Below are 16341 nucleotides of genomic sequence, written 5' to 3'. Positions count from 1 at the left end.
ACGCCGGCCATTTGCACCCAGCAATGACAGCCAAAACAAAGATGATGGCGATGACAGTCGCGGTAGCCCAAGTGCAGGGAGCTCCAGCGTAGTCTTTGCAGGTTTCGGTGCAGCGGTTTTCGTCCGATCAGTTCGACTTGCTAAAGCTCTCTTCGTTTCGTTTCACGTGAGTTTTTCGTTTCGGGGGATTCGGTCGTTTCGTTCGGGCGTGGCCGACTCTTCCTGAGTATCTTGTACTTGCCTGCTTTGCAGTGAGGCTCCATTAATACTTCTGTTCAGGGTGCTGCGTGTGCATGTTTTCTGTCATACAACACATGCAACACAACACAACACATGAAGTGAACTGCAGCCCAATGTTTGTAAGAGTTACCTCATACCAGAGAGCCAAATTCCTTCCTGAAGGGATGCTTCACTGTCTCGTACAGCTTGGGACAAAAGTTTCTGAAACACGGGTGTTTTGTATTTCACTTCTCCACGCCTCCCCTGCGGCCTAAGGGGAACACTTGTTGAACAGAATCCTTGAGCAGATTTTTCCCAAGGATTCTGTTCAACAAGCATTCCCCAAAGGTGGCTGGGAGAAGTCCAATACAGAATACCCGCGTTTCAGAAACTTTGTCTCAAGCTGTACCATCCGATCACGTGTTACCGAATCTGCATAAACATCGGGAGACGAGCGGGAAGAAATACTTAGCCGGTACACCACAGCAGATCGGGACGTTAACGGGGATCAATCGGGAAAGAATCCTGGCCGGGACGCAAACGGGAATCTATCGGGAAAGAATTCTGACCGGGACACGAACGGGGATCTATCGGGAAATAATTTTATGTAGTTTCCCTCTCCCTCAATTCTTCCCCCTCACATAGTCGGGAAGCAGTTGGGCTCGTGACGGCGATATCGACCACCTCGAACCCATCATTCCCGTTACGTTCTCAGCCGAATCGCAGTCCTTTGTGCTGCTTGGGTAATTTGTCTTCGCTAAGTTAGGAACTAATCTATTAAAAGAAAGCCAATTCTTTAATTTTTCAAGTAAAAGATTTGCTTTTAAGAATAGCTCCTCAGGGGTTGCACCTTCCAAAAATATGTTCGTATTATTGGCATATAAAATACAATTATTCATGTAGGAATTTTGGTACATTGTTGATAAAAACAAGAAAAAGAAGAAGTAAGTCATGTCTAAGAAGATCAAATGCCTCGGTCAGATCTGCAAATATTCCCATAGTTAACTACCTCGGGTCTATATTAGTTTTAATTTTTTCCACTATGTTACTAAGCACCAATTCTGTGGATCGATTATTTCTAAAACCAAACTGGGAGTCAGTAAATAAATTGTTGATGGTTTCGATAATTTTACTCGGAGAAGGAGGAATGGCTCTGGAGCACTAATCACCAAGAAGTGATTTATTTCGTTCTTTGTAATTTAGATTAGTGGTAATATGTTCAATTTCCTAATAATAGGTAGGGGCAAGAAAAAAATGTGTTCGGCTGTGATTCTATATCTGGCCGTATCTCAGTAGGGGTTATGAATTCCACACTGTTCCCTATGTTCGCAAAGTAGTCATTAAATGCATTACCAATTAATTTTTGTTCTTCATAATCTACCATGGATGTTGCTTGAGTAAGTTCCCCTGATCCATGCCCCTGCTTAGAACCCGCTGCATGTAATACTGTTCCTTGGCAGATTTCAATGAACAACATGAAGTATTTCTGAACCTTCTAGGACGGCAATGTAATTCCTTACTGTTGGCCGGTCTTTTTGCATACAAATTATTTTTGTGCTTAATATAGACTTCAAGAGACCTGATGTTATCCACGGCTTTTTCACAGAACTGTGTCAGCCCGTTGTTATCCTCTTAGCAGCACTTGAAATTATAGTGCCCAGTTCGGACATAAAGCACTTAACTCTTTGTTGTATATCCTTGCAGCTCGTGAACTGACATTTATGCACAGAAAAGTGTGATTCGGGAATAGTGAGGTCAACATGCTCTTTGGTAGGAAATCTAGAGTTGGGTTCTACCCCAGTGTGCACCATAAAAGTCAGATGGTGATCTGTAATGTCACAAGGTACTGCACCTGAGATCGTATCTTCCCTGTTTGGGTTACTATGTGGTCCAAAAGAGTAATAGAACTATTTAAGCCATGGTGTGTGGGGATGTGTATGATCTATGATGATGTGGGGATGTTGATCAAACCCATAGCTATTGTGGGTATCGCGATAGTACGTACTACAAAGGTCGTCACTAAGTGTATTGATATTTAAATAACCTAACTGTATTATATTATATATAGTCATTGGAAGATAGTGTGGCTCCTCTAGGAAGAGCGTGTGCCGTTCTTTATATGTGGAACCCTCAGCCCAGCCAACAAAGTCAACCTAAGGGAGGCCGGAATATATGCAAAGCAACACAATTTTGCATTTGTATGAGTTTGCTATGCCCCATTTTTTTGAGACAGAGTGAACGAGATAAGGTGCATCGTATCATGCACAGACGTGACCTCTCACTGCTGTAGGTCGGCCCACTCTGATGTTCTTTCTCTATGTTTATATGTTTCTCTATGTTCTCTATGTGCCGCACGTTTTAACATGCGGCTCCTCTAGGAAGAGGAGCCGCACCAGTGTTTACACTACCCATTACACATTACCAGTGTTCGAAGAATCGCTAAAAGTTTGTCAAAATGTTTATTCGGACGGGTACTCAGAAGAATTGCTGATGAGTGTGTATCGATCACAGAACCTATGTTATATAAAGAAAAAGTAGTCATGAAAAAAGAACAGAACATCAGAGTGGGCCGACCTACAGCAGTGAGAGGTCACGTCTGTGCATGATACGATGCACCTTATCTCGTTCACTCTGTCTCAGAAAAATGGGGCATAGCAAACTCATGCAAATGCAAAATTGTGTTGCTTTGCATATATTCCGGCCTCCCTTATAGGATGACTTTGTTGGCTGGGCTGAGGTTTTCACATATAAACAATGGCGCACGCCATTATGGGCACTTGTAAGGTTCAGCACCTCGGTACACTGTGGTAAGCTTTTACAAAAAACACCTCTTCTTCGTAACAGAGAAGATGGACATCTGATGCTGGAAAAAGAGGAGGATGCAAAAAAGTAACAAGGGAAAGTGGTAAAAATGCTGCAAACTTTCCGGTAAGCTCCAGGTATAGAAATACAAACAGTGAAGTGGTGAAAGATGGAAGTCACTGAAAAGGTTAGCCAGCTGTAGGACTCGAACCCACATCTTCTGGATTGGTAATCGGTAATCCAGAACATGTGGGTTCGAGTCCTACAGCTGGCTAAACTTTTCAGTGACTTACATCTTTCATCATTAATTTCTTAGGCAACTTGAGGCCCCTGTGATTGTCCCTTCTATGTTGTTCCAGCCTCAGAACATCAGATCTCTCTTGTTCAACAATTGCCGCTTGCGTCGATCCCTGTCGTTTGAATATGTGTATGAGTGTGCAAAAATGTAGGAGTGAAAGGAGGATGAGTGAGAGAGAGTGACTGGTTTGTCCCTTCAGATGACGCACCCTGGAAGTCGCTGAGAAGGCGTGTTAGCTTAGCTCAATTGGTAGAGCCCTGGACCGGTAATGCAGAAGATGTGGGTTCGAGTCCTACAGCTGGCTAACCCTTTCAGTGACTTCCATCTTTCATCGTCAATTTCAACAATTTCAAGTGGAACAAACTGCTTCCGGTTTAGAGTGAAGTGGTTCCACTTGATTGCCAAGTGGTTTCCAACTGGCTTTACCCAGTCTCCAGTTGAACTGAATGTGCTTCCATCTGGTTCCACTTGACTGCCAAGTGGTTTCCAACTGGTTTAACCCATGCTCCAGTTTAACTGGGTGTGCCTACCATCTAGTTCTAGAGTGCGAAGTCGATGTTGTATTCCACTTCGCTGGCAAGTGAACTTATTCCACTTATGGTCCACTGTAATTTTGACACCTGCCCTAGAAATATTTGTAAAACCTTCATCGGGGTGAATTGAAAACGCTGTGCATTCCTTTCAGGTGCATACAGCAGATACGTGCACCGGGTCCACCGGGCGTGTCTGCAAGATAAATGATAATCTCCATTTACATTCCATAATATATCAATTGTTTATGGCCCTACCGCAATTCGCAGGAGTTACTTTTTGTCGGTAAATATACCGGAAACATTCTCGCAGAGTACCAAAATCGAACTTTTGCGTAATTTTCACTTTAGTTTGAAACCGAAACTTTAACGGCCTCGTTGTCGACAAGTGGAGCAGACTGAGCGCCATCTGCATCAGTACGTGTTTTGAAATGTCGCGAGCGGTAGGCGGGTGGCAGCAGTTCCCGTCTTTCAACTCTTCAAGACGGGCAAAAAGCGTGAATGATTTTGAGTCAAGTGCTGCATTTTGCATAGTTTCTTTGTGTCTACAAATTCTGTACCAGCTAAATCACGAAAAATTACGTGCGACGCATGTGACTGCAATTACGATGGTGAGTAGTTTATGATTTGATATTTATGCACGTTTTACTGAATGTGTAGATCTACTCCCTGTTATATATATACTGTTATTTAAAATAGCGTAGGTGCACGCTAGCTAGTGGGGGAACTCTCAGAGCCCCTGCGCATGCTTGTAACTGACTTTGTTATGTGTCTTGTCTTTTAGCTGGCAGTTCGTCATAAAAATGGAGGACGCTTGCAAGGTACTATGAATCGTGGTAAATAAGGGCCAGCGCAACTGAAGTGAGAAACGCTGCGTGAGTGTTGCAACAAAACATTTACAATTTTATGCATGGCATTACCTGTACTTTTGCAACATGTTTTTCTACGGGTTTTTTCAATGGAACTGAATTGTTATTATTTTTATTGTTGTTGTTGTTGTCTTTATTTACTCATGCAAAAATACATGAATAGTGGGGGCCTGGCAAAAATCAGCATAGCTGCTAGTTCACACAGAATTCCCAGTTCACTCACAATCGGGTATGGATAGCAGCACTTTTTATTGGCTATCAGGCGGGTACAATGTCCTGAAGTGCACAAAATAAGATTGTAGATACTAAAGTAGGAATGTGGGGAACTTGGAGTTGATTATTCATCTTGAAGCAGTAACACAGGCACTGACGACAAGTGAAAAAGCAGCAGTCCTATTCACTCATCGTTTATGTCTTGTGTTGCAGCTTTGGGATGGACAGGATTGCTGACAGTTGGTGAGTCTAAGTCATCTTCAGGTGAAGTAGCATTGATGTCTATTAGTACCAATTCGTGACATGTATTTTTTTGAGATGCCAAAAAATCTGTTCAGTGCAATCTACAGAATGCAAAAAAGAACGCCGCCGAAGCCCATGGGGCACCCAGAACTGATGTAAATTCGTCCATATTTTATGCGCTCACGGTATATTTACGTTTGTTCATTTTGCATCTAGGTGGGAAGAAAAAGACACTGCGACAGCGAAGACTTCTCCGAGTCAGACGTTTCGGACTCTGAATGTATTGTGTCAGCTGCTGAAGTAAAGATGGCTAATGAACAGGCCACATACTGGCAGCAGCTTTGTGAAAAGAAAGAGGAGGAAATATGACATCTTCCTTCCTGGTTTCTGTACATATTCCAGGCTAGCAGCACAGGCTGGCTCCCCTGCAGAGCCGCAACAGCAGTTCCGAATAGAAACTGATGCTGAAACCTGGGTCGGCTTCAATAAACTACTTGCACGTGGGTTCCGAAGGAACCTCGGAACCGATTCCTAGCTCGGAATCGATTCCTGGTTCTATAACCGCCTTGCAAGTGGATCCATTTGAAAACGCAAACGTGTTTCCAGCTGGAAAGCAATTCCTAGCTGGAAATACATTCCAAGCTACCAATCAATTCCTGGTTCCATAACCGACTTGCAAGCGGACCCACTTAGGGAATTTTTTCACCTGGGCGGATTTTCACCTGACGCCTTCCGCCCTCAGCGCGTAGTCACCCCGCCGCAATTGAAGACTCTCTACGGCAGCAGCATGCTTCTGCTGACTCACGACGCGACCAGTCTCCGAGCTCGACGAACAGCAATACAGACCGCCGCGACGCTCAAAAAGCATACCAGTGACCTGCAAATACTCATCGACGACCGTGAGACAACTGCATTAATCTGTGGGTTGTCGCGACGAGGGATAATGAAGGGACAACCACACAGGCTGACGGTTGGCATGAGAATAGTTTAATGGCGGTGGAGCGGAGCTTGGTGCGGGTGGTGCGTGCGCACACGGCATCCCTCATCTTCCTTGGGATGCCGTGCCACTACAGCTGCTTCCCCCCCCCCCCACCTTCGAGATGCGTGAAGCGTGAAGGATGAACAGGTGAAGGAAACTGCCGGTGTCCTAGAGTCGGCCCAGGTGACAGTTTTGGGCAGCCGGCGGGCTGGCTCAGGGGGGACGTCTGGCGGAAGGAGGGTGGCATGGCAAAAGACAGAGCTGGTTGCTTCCACGTAAGCGGGTTTAAGCCGGTCGATCGACACGACTACCTCGCGACCGTTGACGTCGATGGCAAATGTTTTTGCACGACGGTGGATGACCTTGTGGGGGCCGGAATAAGGGGGCTGGAGAGAGCGCCGGATGGAGTCGGTGCGCAGGAATACGTAGGAGGAGCTGGTGAGGTCCTGGGCGACATACGGGGAAGAGGAGGAAACAGCTCTCGTATTGGGCATCCGCCGGAAGCTGCCGTTTACGCAATGGTCCAGGGAAAATGGCGGGCGCCCAAACCACGTGATCTCGAAGAGCCACTCACAGCGTCCCCGAGCTGCTGCGCGGGAAAAAAGCTGAGGCCCAGTGCGCATGCGCAGACCGACCTCCTTTCCCAACCTCCTTGCCCTTCTCTGCTCGGGTTTTTCGTCTCTCCTCTCGTCCCCCCTGCCCCCACCCGACTCGTCCGTTGGTTTGTCTTCGGCGCTTGCTGTCTTGCTGTAGAGCAACGATCATGCTGTCCCGAAGCAGACAATCAAAAAGCGATAGTGTATGACAAATCAACTTTATTTGTCCTCGAGAACTGCCTCGAAAAAGCTACAGTACATATCTTTTTACGTCTTGTAACAGGCTTCACTGGAGCTTTAGGTGCTTCGACATCCAAGGGCCGTTCAAAAGCCAATGCTGAGCTATGTGCGTCGTTGTTGTCGGTGGCTGCGGGAGAACTAAAACAAAACAAAAAATATACTGATGATCCGTAACTCTGCACGAAAATCACTGCTATGATAGGCAATCTATCTCGATTTCGTATATGAACACCGAGGCATTTGTCACGAATGTTCTTAGATCACAGTAAATGAACGGCTGCGACGCGCATCAGGGGTAACTAGCATAACCACACATAATTTGATTAACGGCATATCAGAAACGTACAAGTTACGGCAATGCACTGCACAATGAAACGCCGCTAACATACCGAGTGACTCGTAAATGTTGTACGTAATACACTTAACGTGATAAACCTGCATTACTTCCTTCAGTCACAAAAAACTAATCAAACTTTTCTTACCGTTCACTTGCAGTACGTCGGAAAGAGTGCAGACTTCCTCTCTGACGATTTCTGCGTCCTTTGGAAGTGCAGGGATTCCATGTCATGTTCGTCTTCCCGCTGTTGCGATGATGAGGTGGATGTGCCATTCCGTTCTCACATTAGCAGTTCGCCACAACAATCTAAATCTAAAGCATTCAAAACCCTCAAACTACCCCGTAGCGTTTGCGTGCACAACGGTTGCAGTCCAAGAGAACACGCGTGGCCGGACAGACGCGATGTCGTTCTTCTTTCTCCTTCCTTCGACTGCTTCCGTTGAGCGGTTCGCGCGTTCGGATGCTCGCTCCTCAGTCAAATGACTCTCGCCCAATCAGCGCGAAGGAAACTGACGCCAGTTTTTTAGACCAATGAACATCCAAATATTTATACATATAATGCGCAGCCAATGAGAGATCTTCCGAGCTGGCACGCCGGTGGCGACAATATTTTCGAGGCGGTGCGTTTCGCTTTAGAGCCGGCGGCTGGTATTGGGCGCAGCCGGGAGGGGGCAGCCTTTAAGCGCTGGGCGTAGTCTGATGGGGCTAGGGGTGATGGTTGCGAAGATGACCGATGGTTGAAAATGTCCGCAGGAAGCCGGATGGACGTGCCGTACACAAGCTCTACTGACGAGCAACCGAGGTCGTGCTTCACTGCAGCTCTGATTCCGAGGAGCACCAATGGCAGGTGCTCGGTCCAGCGGGAACCGTCCAAATGGGCCATAAGTGCCTGCTTGAGGTGCCGGTGTAATCTTTCTACCGGGCCGTTACACGCCGGATGGTAAGCGGTCGTGCGCAAACGCTTCGTGCCGAGAATGGTGGTGAAGGCAGTGAAAAGTCTGCTTTCAAATTGCGGGCCCCGGTCGGTGACGATTTCTTCTGGCACGCCGAATCGGGCAATCCACGTCTGAAGAAAAGTCGCTGCGACAGTTTCAGCTGTGCTGTCCTGCATGGGTGCCGCCTCCGGCCATCGGGTGAATCTGGTGACGCATGTAAGAAGGTAGCAATGACGGTCAGAGAGGGGCAGGGGTCCAACTATGTCAATATGGACCTTCGAGTTCCACCTTCGACCTTCCACCCTCGACCTTCGAGACCGTTTACGGCTTGTTGGTGGGGCGAACTGGCCAAGCGGTGAGATGGTGTGGCGGTGGCACTTGCTGATCTGGCAAGGCGTGCAGGCGCGCACCCAGCGGCGGATGTCCTGCCGCGCCCCTGGCCAGACGAAACGGTCGGTAACCAACTTGATGGTAGTGCGAACTCCGGGATGGGCGAGGCAGTGGACGCTGTCAAAAACTGCGCGGCGGAGAGTAGAAGGGACGACAGGGCGAGGTGACGAGCCTGACGTGTCGCAGAGGATGGGGACGGCTGAACCGGGCAGGAGAATGTCAGCGAGCTTGAGGGACGTGCGCGAGGACGCGCGGAGCTGCCAGAGCTGGTCGTCCGAATTTTGTGCGGCTGCCAGGTTGTCGATGCTGAGGACGGGCTGGCCGGGTACAGCGTAGACGCGGCTGAGTGCATCGGCCGCTACGTTGGCGGAGCCCTTCACGTGGCGTACGTCCGTGGAAAATTCCGCGATGTAGGCAAGGTGGCGAATCTCGCGGGGGGAATAATTTTGGCTGGCGGACGTGAAGGCTCCGACGAGGGGCTTATGGTCTGTCCAGATAACAAAACGCCGTCCCTCCAAAAAGTGGCGAAAGTGGCGCACGGCCGCATAAGCTGCCAGGAGTTCCTTGCCGAAAGCGCTGTAGCGGGCCTCGGTTGGAGACATCTTGCGTGAAAAGAAGCCAAGAGGTTGGGTGCAGTGATCGACTTCTTGTTGAAGAACAGCGCTCAAGGCCCGGTCGGAGGCACCGACCATCAACGAAAAAGCAGCATCGGGACGAGGGTGAGCAAGAAGTGTCGCGCGCGCGAGGGCCTTCTTGATGGCGTCAAAAGCTGCCTCGTAGTAGTATGGGATCAGCTCAACTGGCCCACAACTCACACAGTGGCCTGGACGCCATTAATGAGCAATTAGAGCTAATTGGGACCCCCCACATTAATCAGGATCATTCAGGGAGTCATTACACTAATTGGGGCGCATCTAGGACGTGTCCAGACCACTGTGTGAGTTGTGGGCTAGTTGAGCTGATAAAAAATAAAAAAATAGGTAGAAAATAAAATGAAAAGATAGAGATAGAGTGGAGAGAAACAATTTATTCGAAAATCAACGATGCCGCGGCGAAGAAGCCGCTCCGCAACACCCGAGTGACCAGCGCCCGCCATGTTGGTAGTTTGCACCCAGCAGTTGCAGAGATCGACGACAGGTGGCCACGTAGTTGCAAGGCATCACACCAGATGCCGCCACCGTCATAGCTCTAGACGAGAAAGACAGAACAAGATACTAGCGGCAGGTAAAAATGGCAGCACTGCTAAACAAGTCTAGGCATGCGAGAGAAAAGGTCTAACCGCTACTGCTAAAACAGCACGGAGAAAACAGTACACATCGGGGAAAAAGGCTCACGGGGGCGATCGCTTAGGCCTAACCACAACACTATGCAGCTAACACAAGGCGGGAACCACACATCGCTACACATGCGTCAACAGGCTTGCTCACCGCAAAAACAAGTCTAAACATGCGAGAAAAGGCTTAACACGAGCGCGCTTGGGCATAACCTCAACACTACGCAGCTAACACAAGGCGGGAACCACACATCGCTAAACATGCGTCAACAGGCTTGGACACCGCAAAACAAGTCTAAACATGCGAGAAAAGGCTTAACACGAGCGCGGTCACCGCTAAACACGGCAAACATACGAGAAAAGGAGCGCGTCAAATCACTCACCTTTTCCCCCGCGGCAACTTCCAGGCAGAAACTGAGCGACCGCGGAGAACACACGTCTGCTCTCTACGAGATCCAGCCAGAAAGTGAGCGAGCGCGCGGAGCGCACGTCCGTCTTCCGCGACGGTCCGAGAGAAACTGAGAGAGGCGACGCGCAGCGGCAGCTATGGATGCGCGCGCGCCCTCTGCTCCACCCGTCCGCGCATGCGCGCGCGCGCTGCTAGCTCCCTCTGCGCCGGCCGCGGGTGTTTTCGGTTTCGGCTCTCTGCTGCGCGCGCGCGCGCGCTCCTAGCGGCGACGGGTGGCTTTTCAGTTTCGCTTTCATTCTCCGTTCTTTGCGCGCGCGCGTTTATCTGTATAAAGGCAGCGCGCACCGCGCTCGCGTCATCACTACGTGAAGATGTTCAGCTACCACTCTTTACAAAATTGTTCCCGTACCCACGCTTCTTGGGAAGAAGTGGAGAAGGAATGTTTCAACGGCGAAAGTCCCCGCAACGAGCTCGTCATCACTGCTTTTCGCTACGTGATAGACATGGTAGGCTTTGGCAATATAGGAGAGATCTCGCCGGGGCCGCTGCAGGAGATGGTGCGTCGGATCTACGCCCGTTACAAGAACGTCTGCATAACGGTTCCTGACGGACCCCTGGGACTGATGAGCGAATTTGTGAGCTTGGCCAACGCAGAATTCAACTACATCGCTGCAGACATCGTGGACCTTCTCGCTCGTGCCATCGCTCATATTAAGCACGCCCTGCGGAAGCAGCGACATTTGCAAGCAGTCTACATCGTCAATTTTGTCACTGATTTATTGAAATACCGATTGGTTATTGACATGCAACGCATTAAACAGACCGAATAACTTTGACGAGACTCTGCGTGTTCTTTCACTGAAACATCTTTATTGAATACATACAAAGGACTTGGTCGATAGATGCCTGCACCCTCCCTGACTTGTCTCAACAGAAAGGATATGGGGAATCTTCATCGCAGCGTCGTCATTGCGCGGGTCACTGCACCAGCACGATGACGGAATGGTAATTCTTTTCGTACACCCATTCCGCTACCACACTGCCACGATGACCCGTACTTCTCCTGTCTGCGAGAGAGAGAGAGAGAGAGAGAAGCATGTCTCGACTAGAACTTTTATTCTCGATTACATGCGCGTGCAGCTCTTTGTTCCGCGGTTACTCGATGCCTGACGACGACGCTCTCGGGCTCTCTTCCGGGTTTTCCGTTGCTGCACAAAGAGAGAGCACTATCGTAATCCTATACACGTCAAAACATAACAAAGCTTACCGTATTCGCAGCTCCCATAAGGGAAGGAGTGTACGGCATCCACGAGATAGCGCTTGTCGTCGTAGGGGACCAAGCTCTTCTTGAGTCTCGAAATGGTGTACATCGTTTGCTTTATACTCTGGATGGTGCACTGCTTCTGAGAGACCGCCTTTTCATTGAATAGAGAATCACGGTACACTTCGTGCAATAAATGTTTCCTCACCACGTCCTTCTTAACTCCTTTCGCTCTCGCGATCTGCTTGTGTGACCCAGCCAAGAGAATGCTGTACATTTTCGCTCGGATGGCTACGACTTCCTGAATAACTCCGCCCCCCGTCTCGTCTTTGAAGTACCCCATCTGGTTCGCGTGCTCGTCGTTGAAAAGCGGGTGGTCTGGCGGATAGGAAGACAGATCTAACTCACTCTCAATCTTCATCAGCTGCTCTTCCAGGCTTTCACACGTGAGAGAAAAAATTATGCTGTCCGTGTCGCTATAGATCAATTGCACTGGACATGTCAAGCGAGAAAAGAGCGACTCGTAGATGAAGCTGTACATTCGGACTTTGGATATTTCTAGAATGGCGAAGCCCACGTAAAGGGGGTGCGTGCATTTGATGCGGCGCTGTTTCATCTCGTACAAGATGCACTTGTCACTCAGAATGAGAAAATGCTGACAGTCGACGGAGCTAGCTTTTCTGAGCGCGGTTTCTTTGTCGTAGGCTATAGCGTACCTTTTCATCCGTCTCACATTTTGTATCGTCTTACCGAACGTACTATTCGACATGGTTTTGTACAGAAGTCGCTCGAATTTCGTGGACGCGGCATTCCTCAACGCGACGTTCCTCTGCACGAAGGTTCGCAAAAAGTTGTCTTGGCGGAACGAGAGGATGCTGTGAACACGTTTTATTTTCATGCCCAACCTCACGTACAGAGCGAGCAATGCATAATGAACGACGTAGCGTTCTTTGTCGTAGCACGTCAGCAAGAGTTTCTTGGTGGGAGGGGCGTTCAGCGACAACGCATCTTTCAGGTGGTGTTGGTAGGGGGAGAGTTCGTTCTCGTCCACGCACCTGTGTTCGGGTGCCAGGGGAAAATCCCTGGTGAGCGCGTGCAGTTCTTCTGGATACGACAAGTCTACTACGTAGACGTATCCCACTTCCGAATCGTGAGGAATGTTGAGAAAATCGATCTCGCTCCACCTCGAAGGATCGACCCACTCAAAGCCCCCTGTTGGGAGATGGAAAGTCATCGCGTAGGGGTACAAACTGTTCACGTCGAGGTACTGGATAAAAGTCTTTTCTTGCTGGGGATCGTAATCGTCGCACTTCTCGTGATTAGCCCGACAGTGTCTGTGGAAGCTGTTACAAATGCCTCCCCTGATTCCCTTCTCGATCGTTTCGTACATCTCTTGGTCGCTTATGAGCTCGAGTTTGACATTGGTGAGCTTCAAAGCGCTACTCCACGCGTAACTGGCGAGGGACACGGTGCGTAAGATATCTATCCCGTCCGTCTCTAGCGCAATCTTTCTGAAATACAGCACGATGTCGCACAGCTGACAGGTGTCGAGCGTGACGTAGAGACGCGTGTAATCTCCTAGGTCCTTGCATTTGAACAATTCGAAAATCTCGAGGGCGTACTGATAGTCCTCGCCCGTGATCTCTTCATCGTTCAGGTCACTTTTGAAAGCTTCCTTTGGCGGTAGTGCGGGCGAATTGTACGCTTCGAAACTGTCGACGAAGGTGTACGGGTAAATTCCCTTCTTGAGAAGCCGTCGGAAGCGGTCACCAAACATTTGACGGGTACAATGAAACGCGCCCTCGCCACCGCTGGCGAGGAGGGTTTCCACCAGGTTCGACAAGGACAGATTGAAAAACTGCGTGGTATCGCGGAAATGGAGCTCGCCAATATTGAAGCCTCGTATTTTTTCTGTGGTAGACGCTAAGATCCACGGTTCGCCCAGATTTAGAACGTGCATGTGGCGGAGAAGGGAGCTCAAATCGTACTGCAGGTTGTGCACGCACACGACGAGTTCTTTGGTGTTACGACACGTAAGGTTACACGTATCACACAGCGTCGCAACAAAATTCGAGGAACCGGGGTCTACGAAACGGGTGTGGTCGTGATGCGACACCTTCCGCGTATGTCGGTTAAATTCGCACCCGCAAAATTCGCAGTGCGTAGCGCTCGCGTGCCGAAAGTGGTCTTCCATACTCATGACCAACGGTGAGGGAAGACGGTTCAGCCTATCGATTTGTTCGCTAAATCGCTTGAGCGAGAGCAAGCATTTTTCTGCCGCGTTGGGTCCCAAATAGCCATCTACGTCCATTATTTTCCCATCACAACTTCTCACTAGCACTATGCTATACGAGCTCATCCTGTGCACACTCGAGGCGTCCTTAACGAGCGCGTCCTTTTCCAGTATGCTTTCCGTGTCCAACACCGCAAAATAGGGATAGGGATGCATGTACTGTATCTTGGTGAAGGAGACGCTCTCCCCCGCTTTTGGCATTTCGAGAATTACTTCGTTTACGTCTCGACACAAACGTTCGTGCTGCTCCAACGCCCCTCTCGTCCTATAACCGCTCGTGCATTTCTCACAATAAAAATAGTCACCTCGTCCCATGAAAGTGCTAAATTTTCTGATTCCATAGAAATGCTCCCTAACCTCGAGCAGGTGGACTTTATCCTGATAGAGCGTGCAGGGAATCCGCCCGGTAGATATCGAACTCGTCTCCTCGTCGAACACGTAGATGTACACGGAGATTTTGTTTTTTCTCTCCCACAGGGCAATGTCTTCGTAAGTGACTGGGAAGCAGGGCGGCCAGTACGTTACACGCGTCTCCGGATTCGAAGGATCATGTATTTGTGGTATCTGACATAATCGTTTGGGTTGTTCCTCAACGGATGCAAGAGTGCCAGCACGCTATACTTGAAACACTCGTTTTCGTGATTCGGTGGGAGTTTGACGTTTGTGAGAGTCTTTGTTTTTCTCTTCAACATTTCGGGAAGCTCGATCGTGCACCCAATCCGCTTCGGTTTTAAGCGCGTTAGTTTTAAGTCGATACATTGGACGTCGTTCGAGGTGAAACCAGACCCTTCTCTCGCATAGTTTTCTACGCGTTGCGAGGATTCTGCGATAGCAGCATTTATCGCGCCTTCGATTTCTTGGTGGTTATGAACCACTCTCAAGTGAAGGTTCACGTGGAGGAGATGAGAAGTCAACCCATCGGCTCCGTCCTTAACCATGAGCGCTTTCGAGCACAGACAAAATTTGAAAGGCATGGGATAAGCTTCGAGGACGCGCGTGATTACTGGAGCTATGCTCGGTAGATAGAGTCGCAAATCGTCGACGTTGTCGTCGTGCGGGGAACAGAGAAGCGTGTACCTAGTAGCCGTTCCGTCAAATGCCTCATCAGTGACAAAGAAAGGAAGGAATCGTCTCTCCGTGACGGAGGGATGATTCTCTATGACGTGTTCTCTCAATTCAACGATTCTACGACCCTGGACAGGCTCAGCTTCGTTTTCGAAATTCTGGGCTCGCATCTGGTGATTCATCTCCAACCCTACCAGACAGAGGAATGAAATCTGCATACGACTGATCCCCTTCCCACATGAGCAATTCGTCTGCATTGTCATGTCCATCTAGGGGTTCGTCGTCGTCCGTTTCAGGTATTACGAAAGGCGGACTACTGACTCTATCGTCGTCGTCGTCATCTGAAAGGACGACTGGGCTATTACCGAGATTCTCTATTCTAGCTTCGTGCTCTCTTTCTACGGCCACGAGCATGGCATCGATGGGGTCGTACTGACATACGAGACAGCGTGGCACTGCGGTCAAACAAAATCAGTACGAGATTTCCCCTCACGAAACAATGCTCACTTTTCCCTTCAGTTGAGGAATGCTTGAGATGATGATGATGATGAGAGAGGATGGGATGAGTCCCTGTATTCAGTGTCATGCGGTGACAGCGGCTATTGGTTCCTGAAAAACAATGTCATACATAGAATACACTCTCACAGCAGAGACGGTCAACTTACATTTTGGTCCACGAAACGACTCACGTCGTGGATGAATGCCCCTCATGGGCTGTCGATCAATCGTCGTAGAACCAGCGCACCTTTTATAGTCGCTACACCGCTCTCCTCCTCCTCGCATTGCGACGGTGTCGTCTGTACTTTGACCACCCCGCCTTCCGTCTTTCGCGCCTTTTTGCGATGTCGCATATGACAATGATAATACCATCGGCGTTGAATAAAACATTACACTAATTTCAAGCTAACACTCTGGGACGACTTGTACATGACGACGAGAAGACCCAGTGTGGGATTCGAACCCAGGATCCTTCTACACTGGGCGCGACACACTAACCACCAATCTAATTTGTACTGCGTGACGTTTTTCGTATTGCGGGGTTCGTGTCTACACACGTCACAACATGTTCAAACACGTCCAAACATGTTCAGACACGTTCAATGACGTCATAGAGAGAGAGAGGAAGTAGTGTGTCCAGGGACGACTTCGTCGCCTGTGTCTAAACACGTCCAAACACGTCCAAACATGTTCAGACACGTTCAATGACGTCATAGAGAGGGTGAGAGGAACCAGTGTGTCCAGGGGCGACTTCGCCGCCCATGTCCGAACATGTTCAAACACGTCTTAACATGTTCAAACACGTTCAATGACGTCATAGAGAGTGAGAGGCAAAGCTTTACTATAAATGTCGAAGCGAACGTTCGATCGTCATTCCATCATGATCAGCTT

At 49.1% G+C, this 16341-nt stretch overlaps 1 long non-coding RNA gene across 1 annotated transcript; it reads right to left on the bottom strand.

The window, feature by feature from the left end:
• Positions 1-9663: 9663 nt before the first annotated feature.
• LOC135376074 (uncharacterized) lies at positions 9664-10455 on the bottom strand. The gene is made up of 2 exons (XR_010417525.1): positions 10308-10455; positions 9664-9839 (listed from the first exon to the last, which is right to left on the bottom strand). It is a non-coding gene; the product is annotated as an uncharacterized LOC135376074 (long non-coding RNA).
• Between the last annotated feature and the right edge of the window lie 5886 nt (positions 10456-16341).

The sequence above is a fragment of the Ornithodoros turicata genome, unplaced genomic scaffold, assembly GCF_037126465.1.
Source record: "Ornithodoros turicata isolate Travis unplaced genomic scaffold, ASM3712646v1 ctg00001007.1, whole genome shotgun sequence".
Classification (NCBI taxonomy): domain Eukaryota; kingdom Metazoa; phylum Arthropoda; class Arachnida; order Ixodida; family Argasidae; genus Ornithodoros; species Ornithodoros turicata.
The sequence above is the reverse complement of the archived record's forward strand: the minus strand, read 5'-3'. Positions and strand labels throughout refer to the sequence as shown.